This window comes from Salvelinus sp. IW2-2015, linkage group LG23 (genome assembly GCF_002910315.2).
Source record: "Salvelinus sp. IW2-2015 linkage group LG23, ASM291031v2, whole genome shotgun sequence".
In the NCBI taxonomy this organism is placed as follows: Eukaryota; Metazoa; Chordata; class Actinopteri; order Salmoniformes; family Salmonidae; genus Salvelinus; species Salvelinus sp. IW2-2015.
The window spans coordinates 13,385,343-13,398,625 of NC_036863.1; the positions used below are offsets into that span (position 1 = coordinate 13,385,343).

Genomic DNA, 13,283 nt, shown 5'->3' on the forward strand with positions numbered 1-13,283 from the left:
AAAAAATAAATCAAAATGCTGTATTACCTTCTGTTGTTTGTAATATTTGTATACTCCGTTGTATACACTTTGTTTTTTCTATATTGTACAGCGCATTCGGAAAGTATTCAGACCCCTTGACTTTTTACACATTTTGATACGTTACAGCCTTATTCTAAAATTGAATAAATTGTTTTCCCCCCTCATCAATCAACACACAATACCCAATAATGATAAAGCAAAAACAGGTTTTTAGAAATTTTTGCAAATGTATTAAGAAACTGAAAATTGAAACATAGCATTTACATAACTATTCAGCCTCTTTACTCAGTACTTTGTTGAAGTAGCTTTGGCAGCGATTACAGCCTCTAGTCTTCTTGGGTGTGACGCTACAAGCTTGGCACACCTGTATTTGGGGAGTTTCTCCCATTCTTCTCTGCAGATCCTCACAAGCTCTGTATGGTTGGAAGGGGAGCGTTGCTGCACAGCTATTTTCAGTTCTCTCCAGAGAAGTTCGATCGGGTTCAAATCCGGGCTCTGGCTGGGCCACTCAAGGACACTCAGAGACTTGTCTCGAAGCCACTCCTGCGTTGTCATGGCTGTGTGCTTTGGGTCGTTGTTCTGTTGGAAGGTGAACCTTCGCCCCAGTCGGAGGTCCTAAACGCTCTGGAGCAGGTTTTCATCAAGGATCTCTCTGTACTTTGCTTCATTCATCTTTCCCTCAATCCTGACTAGTCTCCCAGTCCCTGTCTCTGAAAAACATCCCTGCAACATGATGCTGCTACCACCATGCTTCATCGTAGGGATGATGCCAGGTTTCCTCCAGACGTGATGTTTTGCATTCAGGCCAAAGCGTTCAATGTTGGTTTCATCAGACCAGAGTCTTGTTTCTCATGGTCTGAGAGTCTTTAGGTGGCTTTTGGCAAACTCCAAACGGGCTGTCATGTGCCTTTTACTGAGTGGCTTCCGTCTGGCCACTCTACCATAAAGGCCTGATTGGTGGAGTGCTGCAGAGATGGTTGTCCTTCTGGAAGGTTCTCCCATCTCCACAGAGGAACGTTGGAGCTCTGTCAGAGTGACCAAGGCCGTAACCCCTGACTTATCAGTTTGGCTGGGCAGCCAGCTCTAGGAAGAGTCTTGGTGGTTCCAAACTTCTTCCATTTAAGAATGATGGAGGCCACTGTGTTCTTGGGGACCTTCAATGCTGTAGAAATGTTTTGGTACCCTTCCACAGGCCTGTGCCTCAACACAATCCTGTCTCGGAGCTCTACGGACAATTCCTTCCCCCTCGTGGATTGGTTTTTGCTCTGACATGCAATGTCAACTGTGGAACCTTATATAGACTGGTGTGTGCCTTTCCAAATCATGTCTGTATCACATGTCTGTATCACATCCGGCCGTGATTGGGAGTTCCATAGGGCGGCGCACAATTGGCGCAACGTCATCCGGGTTTGGCCGGGGTAGGCCGTCATTGTAAATAAGAATTTGTTTTTAACTGACTTGCCTAGTTAAATAAAGGTAAAATAAAAAATAAACATGTCCAGTCAATTGAATTTACCACAGGTGGACTCCAATCAAGTTGTATTTGTATTTATTATGGATACAAGGCAGCAGCTACTATTCCTGGGGTCCAAACACATTAAAGCACTTACATATAAAACAAAAGATAAAATAGTACATCATAACATTATTACACCACTACTATACAAAATGTACAATACAAAAAGTATAATACCACCATACAACAATATTACAATGTATGCGTATGCATATGTCTGCACCTTTTGTGTGAGCTTCTTCACAGTCCCTGCAGTGAAGAGACAAAAGGTGTATTTTTACCTGTTTTTTTTCAATCTGATTCTACTGCTTGCATCAGTTACCTGATGTGGAATAGAGTTCCATGTAGTCATGGCTCTATGTAATACTATGCACCTCCCATAGTCTGTTCTGGACTTGGGGATTGTGAAGAGACCTCTGGTGGCATGTCTTGTGGGGTATATATGGATGTCCGAGCTGTGTGCTAGTAGTTTACACAGACAGCTCGGTACATTGAACTTATCAACACTTCTTACAAAAACAAGTAGTGATGAAGTTAATCTCTCTTCCACTTTGAGCCAAGAGAGATTGACATGCATATCATTAATGTTAGCTCTCTGTGCACTTTTAAAGGCCAGCCGTGCCGCCCTTTTCTGAGCCAATTGTAATTTTCCTAAGTCCCTCTTTGTGGCACCTGACCACACTACTGAACAGTAGTCTAGGTGCAACAAACTAGGGCCTGTAGGACATGCCTTGTTGATATTGTTGTTAAGAAGGCAGAGCAGCGCAATATTATGGACAGACTTCTCCCAATCTTAGCTACTGTTGCATCAATATATTTGAATATGACGGTTTACAATCCAGGGTTACTCCAAGCAGTTTAGGCACCTCAACTTGCTCAATTTCCACATACATAGACACACTGGCTTTACTTAAAGCCAGTGGAATGTCGCTAGTAAAGATTGAAAAAGGTAAGGGACGTAAACAGCTACCCTGGGGAATTCCTGATTCTACCTGGATTATGTTGGAGAAGCTTCCATTAAAGAACACCCTCTGTCTTCTGTTAGACAAGTAACTCTTTATCCACAATATAGCAGGAGGTGTAAAGCCATGACACATGTTTTTCTAGCAGCAGACTATGATCTATAATGTCAAGCGCTTGAGAAGCAGACACCTCACAAGTCGTCAATTTGCAGCTTCATTAAATAGTAACTTCAAAACACCAGTCTCAACTCCGGGACGCTGGCCTTCTAGGTAGAGTTGCAAAGAAAAAGCCATATCTCAGACTGGCAATAAAAATAAAATATTAAGATGGGCAAAAGAACACAGACACTGGACAGATGAAGGCCAGCATCCCGGAGTCGCCTCTTCACTGTTGACGTTGAGACTGGTGTTTTGAAGTTACTATTTAATGAAGCTGCCAGTTGAGGACTTGTGAGATATCTGTTTCTCAAACTAGACACGCTAACGTACTTGCCCTCTTGCTCAGTTGTCCACCGGGGCGGCCCAATCCTCTTTCTATTCTGGTTAGAGACAGTTTGCGCTGTTCTGTGAAGGGAGTAGTACACAGCATTGTACAAGATCTTCAGTTTCTTGGCAATTTCTCGCATGGAATAGCCTTAATTTCTCAGAAGAAGAATAGACTGACGAGTTTCAGAAGAAAGTTCTTTGTTTCTGGCCATTTTGAGCCTGTAATCGAACCCACAAATGCTGATACTCCAGCTACTCAACTAGTCTAAAGAAGGCCAGTTTTATTGCTTCTTTATTCAGAACAACAGTTTTATGCTGTGCTAACTTAATTGCAAAAGGGTTTTCTAATGCTCAATTAGCCTTTTAAATGATACACTTGGATTAGCTAACACAACGTGCCATTGGAACACAGGAGTGATGGTTGCTGATAATGGGCTCTGTACACATATGTAGATATTCCATTAAAAAAAAAACGTTTCCAGCTACAAACGTCTTTTACAACATTAACAATGTCTACACTGTATTTCTGATCAATTTGATGTTATTTTAATGGACAAAAAGGTTTTCTTTCAAAAACAAGGACATTTCTAAATGACCCCAAACTTTTGAAAGGTAGTGTACATTGAAAATCCAGGCGGTCCACATTGTCCCGGAATAAAGCAAAGTAAACACAGCTTCTGCAGCATTGAAAACATTCAATAGCGATGTCCATTTGAGACTGCCGAGCTAGCTAGGTTACAGGCTAGCTAGGCTAGCTGGGCTTCCGTGTCTCTCTACTTGACAGGAAATTCTCAACTTGAGAATTACACGGCTATCAAAACTCTCAGGCCAAGGTAAGCCAACACGAAACACATAATTAATTTGAATGTTTGTAAAATTCACAATGTGAAAAATTTATGGTAGTGTAGAGTTTTGTACCTCAGGCTAGTAAAACACGTTTTCGAACACCGTCTTCTCAAACCGTCTTGCTCGTCTGAAACATCTCTTGGATGGAAAAAGGATGCACCTGAGCTCAATTTCGAGTCTCATAGCAAAGGGTCTTAATACTTATAAGGTATCAGTTTTTTTATTTGTAATACATTTGCAAAAATGTCTAAAAACCTGTTTTTGCTTTGTCACTATGGGGTATTGTGTGTAGGTTGATGTGGATATTTTTTTATTTAACCAATTTTAGAATAAGGCTGTAACATATCAAAATGTGGAGAAAGTCAAGGGGTCTGAATACTTTCCGAATGCACTGTATATTTTGAATTGCTATGCAATTAAAAATACCAAATGTAAAATATATATAAATGACGGTGAGAATTATTAAAAATAAAATGTATAAAAAGTTCCTAGTCTTTCGTCAGGGATTGCATTTATTTTGGGAGATTGTAAAATATGACCTTTTCATTCAAGACAGGAGAAACATATTGTTTCAGTTGATAATAAAACATGTTTTTTTTGTTTTTCCTCAACTTGTTTCTATAACTTTCTAGCAAGTCAAGCTAGCTTACAGTGCAGCTAACTAGCTAAAAGCTTGGCTATACTGTAGCTAGCGACCTCCACCTAATAATTATCATCAAAACAAACGTCATTACCATCAGAGCCCCAGAGCCTGTGTAGGGATCTGAGTACATTTGACTAAGTGATGGAGTACATTGACTTTGTTTTGTTTTTGAGAATATTATGAGTGTTTTTTTTTCTTCATTAAAGTATCTCGGTTTTTACGCCATCCAATAGGTGGCGGCAATACACATTTTGGGATGTAGTCCACCAAGAAGGAGAAGAAGGTTTTCTCTTGCCCAGTCACCGGTTGTGGAAGAGGATGGAACTAGGTGAAACTGGGCCGACATTCTGCAAATGTTCTTATCGATGAAACATCTGATCTCAAAACTATAAAATATGTTTTATAAACTTGATACTTTGCCAAAGTTTTTAAAAAATGCCGTTGTCTAGAAGGAGTGCAAGGTCTAATTGTTTGTGCACAAGCGCATTTCACAGAGAAGGCGTTCCCTAACGGAAATATGCAAATACATGCTGCAACATGCCAATAGGATCTTGCTAGCTTGTGCTTGGCATTGCCCACCTCCATGCTTGTTCTGCCCACTATGCTTAATTTGCTCCCACTGTAAATGACACAGTTGAACTATCTTGGGTTAGTTTTATAAATAAATTATAAATATCTTTGCTTATGGTTAATGTTGCTGTGTTCATGTGCTAGTCGGAACTCAGAAATTGTCAACTTGCTAACTGGTTGAATGTGTATATCTACAACCAGTAGCTTGCTGAAAATGTCAGAGTTCCGACGAGCACCTGAACGCGGCATGTGAATGAGACATGACAGAAATATGGTTGTGAGGTATGGGGTCCGCTCACCAACCAAGAATTCACAAAATGGGCCAAACACCAAATAGAGACTCTGCATGAAGAATTCTGAAAAAACATCCTCTGTGTACAACGTAAAACACCAAATAATGCATGCCATTCAGAATTAGGCCGATATCTGCTAATTATCAAAACCCAGAAAAGATAAGTTAAATTCTACAACCATCAGCACTAGGAAGCGATTCCCGAACCTTCCATAGCAAAGCCATCACCTACAGAGAGATTAATTTAGAGAAGAGTCCCCAAAGCAAGCTGGTCCTGGGGCTCTGTTCAAAAACACACCCCACAGAGCCCCAGAACAGCAACACAATTAGACCCAACCAAATCATGAGAAAATAAAAAGATAATTATTTGACACATTGGAAAGAATTTACCAAAAAAACTGAGGAAGCTGGAATGCTATTTGATCCTAAACAGAGAGTACACAGTGGCAGAATATCTAACCACTGTGACTGACCCAAAATTAAGGAGCGCTTTGACTATGTACAGACTCAGTGAGCTTAGCCTTGCCATTGAGAGAGGCCGCTGTAGGCAGACCTTATTCTATGGGCTCTATCTGTAATCATAACCAGTAGTATATACCAGGAATAATGAAACATAGAATAATAATAGATGTTTGGTGAATCTATGAATTATGTATGACCACTGGATACTTTGCCACTCAAAACATTTTTTTATAGAATATTTTGACATTTACTTCATTACTCAAAATCTTGCCAAAGCATATTCTGTAGGACAGGTAAATGTGAATTTTATATAATTTGACATGATTTATATGAATCGGGTAAAGAACATATGGACTTTGAAATAAACATGTGAGAGGTAAAACATAGGCTAAGTCTGGCATAAGCTTATTCCCACACTTTACAATAACTCTGTTGCAGTGGTCTTAGGTCTCCCTATAGGCTATTCCCTCCATCACAACACTGCTGCCCTGTTGAAGAGCTTGTGATCTCCATGCAGCATCACACGCCTTTGGAAAAGCACCCCTCCGATGTCCTTCTGTAGGCACGCAGCCATAGAGTCATTATACCTTAATGTAGGCCTATTTGCCTACTAGCCAAATAAAATGCAGAGCATGGATGATGCGTGCAACTCCTCATTCCAACATATTTGAACATTTAATTCATCCTTCATTCAGTTCAGTCAGTCACTATGTCATCCATTCTGTCATTTGTCTGAGTTGCAATAGGAACTAAATCAAAGAGAATAGAACAGTCTTATCCATTTGTTTATTGAAATCCATGTGTGTATTCAAAATGTGGCTTTTCTTACGATCCTAACAATTTGCATATGGATTTTCTTAAGATCCTAACCATATGTACCTTCAACCTTTTGGCAGCTATCTGGTTCCATAAATGTATCTCACAGGAGAAAGCATCCAAGTGAGCAAAACAGCAAACCTCTGTCTCTCTATGTGTAGGCCATCTATCTGATGCTGTCTGGTCCAAACGAGTATGACATTGTTTCCGCCTGTAGCATTGAAGACCAAAAAGTATGCAAAATCAGCCAATCAGCATTAAACTGAGCAAGCTCAACTGTGAATGGTCCTGGCACACCAAAAGAAAAGTGTAAAGGAAAGCCATCTTGGATTTGGCATCACTCCTATCAAATCCCATTGAGAGCATACGTCATTGACAGAAAAACTTGAATTGTTGCATCGTGTTGTCCCGCAGTGGCTAGCTAATAAGCTAGCTAAAATGGTCCCTTTCCTAAATTAGCCATGGTTGGAGATAGGGATTTGGACTTGTGGTTTTACATAATTCTCTGTACTGGCCAATGGTTGTAATGGCAGTTCTGATCCAACCATTAATTCATACATTGCTGTGACCATGGAAGTTCAATATGTAGCTAGATGTAGAAGGATAATGTTAACTAGCTAAAGTTGCCCATGAATGGAAGTTAGGCTAGCGCAAGCATTTTAGCCAGGTAGCCCAGGACAACAAAAAAATAAAGGTGTGTACTGTAAGACAGTGATAGACATTTCATCAACATGAAACAGAGGAGGATGGTAGGGTGAGTCAACATGTTTTTCTATTTGCACAGAACCATGGACAGCCACATCATATTTAGCTTACGTTGATTGGACTAAATATTTTTTGATATTTTTTAGTTGTCACTGTATTATACTAAGCAGAGGGGATTTGATGATGTTGAAATGTTTAAGTTGAAATGGTGCTGAAAAAGTGAAGGCAACTCCTGTTTTCTTTGCGTCTCGTGGTTCTAAATCAATAGTTGGTCCGAAAATGTCGGAAACCTTAACTTGCTTGACCATGCTGTAGGTCATGTAACGTTAACTGTCTGTTACTTTACATGATATATGCTTTGTGGATATCACTGGACAGAAGTTGCTATCCAGTTTGATGATAAAACAAATGTGTGGTTTAATTTCTGAAATATGAATTAACATTTTAGTTTTTATTTGTAAAAATGCTGATGCAAAACTGGGCAAACCAAAACAGTACATTATGAAGATAGACTAAAAGTGCACCTTCAAAGAAATAATGCAATGTTAGCTAAACTCATGTGTAGAAACACGTAATCTCGCGCACCCCTTCGATATAAAGTTATTTTTACTCCAACTTCACTTTCACGAGGTTTCGGTAATAACATGTTCAACTACTTAAGACATTGGCTCGAATCTACGTTGTGTCTTTAGATTTCGAGAAATTTATTTTTTACCTCCCTCATTAACTTCCCAAACCCCGGTTTGGTTTGGCCTGTCTCGCAAGCGTTCCCCGAAGTCTCGCGATTATGCGCCGCCGTGTTCAGACACTGGCATAACCATGTAAAACCTGGAATCGTTTCTTAATCAGTGTTGCCAACTAATTTTCATTGTAAGTTGCTAGAGGCAGGTTGATTTGTTGATAAAAGTTGCTAAATGATGTTGTGATGTCATTGCGTAATAACGTAAAACTGTGTCATTATGTAGAATACACAATAACGTTACTCAAATTGACTGGCCATCTCGGCAAAAAATATGATTTGACATTTGTTCAGGTACAGACTCCCACTCTTTTCTGTACTTCTGGCTGTACAATTTTGATCGACACATGTTGATTGATCTTGTAAATTCTGTTCAAGATCAAACATTCGTGACAAACTATATTCCCGGGTTTGGCTCGTCGAACATTCTGATGCTGCCGCAGTCAGCCATTGCTGCTGCCTGTGCACGAGCTGAGCGCCTGCTGCTGACGTCACTCACAACGCACTTTTGCAGCCAGGCACGTGTGTTGGGACTGAGTGTGCGACAGAAAATCGTTTTTGCTGTAATTTAGAGGGAAAATGCGTGCATTTAAGCATTTGAGACACTTTTCAAAAGTTGCTAAAAGTTCCAAATACATTTGTTCCTAGTTGCTGTTTGAAAAAAAAGTTGCCATGGTAGTCTGAAAAGTTGCTAAATCTAGCAACAAAATTGCTAAATTGACATCACTGTTCTTAATGCTTCTGCATTTTGGGTATTTCCCTCAAACTCCTTGCTTTGAATACTTTTGGTGCTTTCAAGAAAATGGGAACTCGAGGGTGGAAATGAGGTCAAATCATGACGTACGTGATCTTCAGGTCGGAAAGACGGAGCTCTAGAAAGATGTCCGAGTTTCCCGACTTGGATTACCGTAAAAAAAAATGCCTTTCCTAGCTTTTTCCGAGTTCACAGTTGTCGGAGATTTCAGAGAAGACCATACCAAGGTCAAAGATATTTATAACTAACCCCTGTCTGTAACCGTATTACGGAAGAGGATAGCTAGCATCAGCTTTGAAGTGGTTATACTATGTTGAAACACTCGTTTTGAAATTTTCCCAAACAAATCCCACAAGGACATTGCTGTATCTTTTAAATTCTGTGAATGTAATTTTAACGAATTTGATCCAAATTTATTAACAAGATCTCCTCCCTGTTAGTAATGCATGACAACCCAGCGGAAACGGCTCCCCAGATATGAAGAGGGATTGGAACGTTCGAGCGTTCAAAACAACTGGGAACTCGGACAAATACGAAGTGAAACCATGATCTTCAGGTCGGAAAGTAGGAGCTCTAGAAAGAGGCTCGAGTTCCGGAGTTGGATGACCGTTTAAATCGATTTTACCAAGCCAGAGCTCGTTTTTTCCTCCCGAGTTCTCAGTTGCTACGAACACTCGGAAATCTAGTTTACTGTCGTTTTGACCGCGGCAAGAGCGCTTGGTCTTTGTCGCAGAAGTGGGAGGGAACGCTTGGGCCGTCCTGTATTTTTATTGGTGTTTTGGAATGGAAAGTGGAATCCAGAGCTATGATTGGTTACGTTGCCGGCGATATAAAAGTTATAGAATCACATTTCCTTCTTTCTCTAACAAGGCGAAGGAAGGCTTCGCCGTTGTTTAACTCCGACCAACATCAGCGTCACCCTCGGTCACGAATTTGGTTAGTACAATATAGTTTAATCTTAACATAATCAATGCATTTATTTGAGTTCGCCATAAGCAGATACATTTTATATCCCGAATTGGTCGGCTAGATGATATTTAGCAGGCTGACGTCGTTATCCGGTCTGAAGAAGGCTGGCTAACTATAACTCACTATATAACTAGTTTGTCACAATTCGATCCCAATTTACTTTGACTGTTTATCTAACATGGCTAGCAAACTAAATGTGTCGTATAGTGTGTTCATTAGCGAGCCGGTCAACCTTTGTCGTGGTCGCATATGGCAGGTCGAGTTTGGTGCAGGCAGTTTGAAAGACATTCGACTGACGGTTCCAACGTTTGTACGCATGCTAACTAAAGAAAAAGGCGCGCGATCAACCTCGTAGTTTTCGGCCTAGCTAGTTGTAGCTAGAACGTTCTAGTGCCTTGGTCAGGTCGTTAGAGTTTCGCACTAGTTTCCGACGTGACGTGAACGCGGCAATAAAACTGCACCCCACTCGGTGTGACGCACATTTTAATGGCGAGATTTCTTTACAGAAGTGTCATGTTGCGCAATCTCATGTATCACTTTTTTATTGATATAAAGCTTAATTTGTTTTTGGATGACTTAAACTTACACCCTATTCTTGTGTTTAGGCAACATGTCTAAAGGACCGGCAGTTGCCATTGATCTCGGGAGCATCTACTCCTGCTTGGAGTGTGTTCCCGATGTGTTCCAGCATGGCAAGGTTGAAATCATTGCCAACGACCAGTGCAACAGGACCACAGGACCACTTCAAGTTATGTTTCCTTCAGACTTGTTGGTAATGCCGTCAATAATCGGGTTACCATGAACCCTGCCACACAGTATTCGGTACGTTTTTAAGTTATGATCATTTATCATTAAATTGCTATATTTTAATTTGTTAGCTGTATGGTGCGCCAAAGCCTTTTCATCTAAGTTGTCGATGATTCTACTCGACCCAAGCGCCAAGTTGAATAAAAAGGAGAGGCTAAGTCCTTCTACCCAGAAGAAATTTCCTCTGGTTCTGGTCAAGATGGAGATTGCCGAAGCCTACCTTGGAAAAGTTATAATTTCAAATGTGTAGACTGTAAATTAACGTGTATTTATTTTAAATCTGAACAGGAAGGTGCAGTTTTTAGTTTGCAATGACTAGTCAGTTTCTTGATTCCCTGTTATTGAATTATTAAAATGTATATTGATATTTTCTTTCCCTAGACAGTCAACAATGTAGTCGTTCCCGTGCCTGCTTAATTCAACAACTCCCAGCTCCAGGCATCAAAAGATGCTGGCACCATCTCAGGCCTGAATGTACTGCATATCATCAATGAGCCAACTGCTGCTGCCATTGCCTACGGCTTGGATAAGAAGGTAAATGGCTTGCTATGATCTTTATTCTGTTGAAAAGGACTGCAATGCAGTGATTATTCGCTGTGATGAAGTTTACTCCTGCCATTCGTAGTTTCCACCAGAGGTTGAAAGACCAAAGATGGCCCAATACCTTCCTTGGATGTCTGAGCGACTATTTTAATGTACTTCTCGTTTGAAAACCATGTATGTTTTTGGCTAATATAGACTGTATCCTCCAGGTGTATGAGGGTGAGGGCCATGACCAAGGACAAACACCTGTTGGGCAAGTTTGAGCTGACTAGAATCCCCCCTGCACCTCGAAGTTCCTCAGATTGAGGTCACCTTTGACATTGATGCTAACGACATCATGAAGGTGTCTGCAGCTGACAAGCACACTGGCAAGGAGGACAAGATCACTATCACCAATGACATGGGTAAGTTTGTTGTGGAGATGGCATTGTAAGACTAGAAAATAGGCTACAGTTAATAGCCCTAACCAAGTAGTTTCGCTGTGATGAAGTTTATTCCTGCCATTCGTAGTTTCCACCAGAGGTCGAAAGACCAAAGATGGCCAAATACCTTCCTTGGATGTCTGAGCGACTGAAGTTAAATATTTCTCATTTGAAGACCATTTAATATTTTGCTAATGTTAATCTGTTTATGTTTCTTAGACTGCTGAGAAGTAAGAGTATGAGCACCACCAGAAAGAGCATCACCAAGTTGTACCACGGTGCTGGTATGCCCGACCGCATGGCTGGTGGATTCCCCGGAGCTGGTGGCGCGGCTCATGGAGGCGGTGGGTTATCTTGACTGACTTGAGGAAGTCGACTAAACCATTCCACGGTTTCTGCAACTACCTCCCCCTCACATTGACTTCAATTGCTTTGCAGATAGATTTAGAAAACGGTTATTGCGGTTTCTGTCAGACTACATATGGTAGGGTAATTTTGCTGAATTATCCCAATGTAGTAACTCAGTCTATCGTTGGTAGATTTCTTTCAACAGCACAATTTACTTGATGCATTTGATGATACTTTATTCAGAAATGTATGGATGCAAGGAAAGAATGATGAGAAATGATGAGAAACATGATAGTTTTAATACAAATTACACACGTTCAGCTTTCAAACAAGGAACAGTACTGCCCTATTGCACAGCTCTTGTATCTGTCTTTAATAAGCAAAACGCAGCAGCTCTTATGGTGTGGTGGCCAATTATATCTTAAATGTCTCCCCTGTGTCCATCTCTTTTTCCATGTTTCCCCTTCCCAAACAAAGGGAGTTCATCGGTGAAAAATAGAGGTAGGGTTGTAGACAGTTGAGGGACTGAATATAATAAACCGTAGGCGCTGGCAACCACTACAGAATGTCCGGTCAGATCAAGGATGATGAGAAAGTCCAGGGTAATGGGAATTTAAAACTTGTTCGGAATCGGTGTACCGTCCTTAGGACGGTTGAGCTAACGTAGGCTATTGCGATTAGCATGATGTATGTACAAGAACATTTCCCAGGACATAGACAGTTTGATATTGGCAGAAAGCTTATTCTTGTTAATCTAACTGCATTGTTTAATTTACAGTAGCTATTACAGTGAAAGAATACCATGCTATTGTTTGAGGAGAGTGCACAGTTTAACAGTTATTAATAAACAAATTAAGCACAGCTTTTGTGATACCTAAATTTCTCTTTGCTTCTGAGTAACCTGGTCACACGGCATAAGACAAAGAGCACCTTAGGCAGTCTTGCTACACCATTTAACAGGAGTGCAATGGTTCATTGGATCAGTCTAAAACTTTGCACATACGCTGCTGCCATCTACTGGCCAAAATCTAAATTGCAGCTGGAATAATGCATTATGGCCTTTGTCTTGCATTTCAAAGATGATAGTACAAAAAATGCAAAATGTTTTTTCTTGTTCTTTGTATTATCTTTTACCAGATCTTGTGTTATATTCTACATTCCTTTCACATTTCCACAAACGGTACCAATAATATGCATATCCTTGCTTCAGGGCCTGAGTTACAGGCAGTTAGATTTAGGTATGTCATTTTAGGCGAAAATTGAAAGAAAGGGGCGGATCCTTGTAAGATGTCCACACACATCTGACTACTCATGGTTCAGATAACTGAGAATCATGTCCAGTGATAACTGACGTTAACTATGTGGTCGTTTAGATGCATGCA

General features: G+C 40.5%; 1 long non-coding RNA gene and 2 other non-coding genes across 3 annotated transcripts; all 3 read left to right on the forward strand.

The window, feature by feature from the left end:
* Positions 1-9,026: 9,026 nt before the first annotated feature.
* On the forward strand, positions 9,027-12,762 carry LOC111950791 (uncharacterized). Its single transcript, XR_002875528.2, has 5 exons — positions 9,027-9,748; positions 10,387-10,603; positions 10,970-11,122; positions 11,341-11,535; positions 11,773-12,762. It is a non-coding gene; the product is annotated as an uncharacterized lncRNA (long non-coding RNA).
* On the forward strand, positions 11,180-11,273 carry LOC111951233 (small nucleolar RNA SNORD14). Its single transcript, XR_002875591.1, has one exon. It is a non-coding gene; the product is annotated as a small nucleolar RNA SNORD14 (small nucleolar RNA).
* LOC111951231 (small nucleolar RNA SNORD14) lies at positions 11,608-11,701 on the forward strand. Its single transcript, XR_002875589.1, has one exon. It is a non-coding gene; the product is annotated as a small nucleolar RNA SNORD14 (small nucleolar RNA).
* Positions 12,763-13,283: the final 521 nt, after the last annotated feature.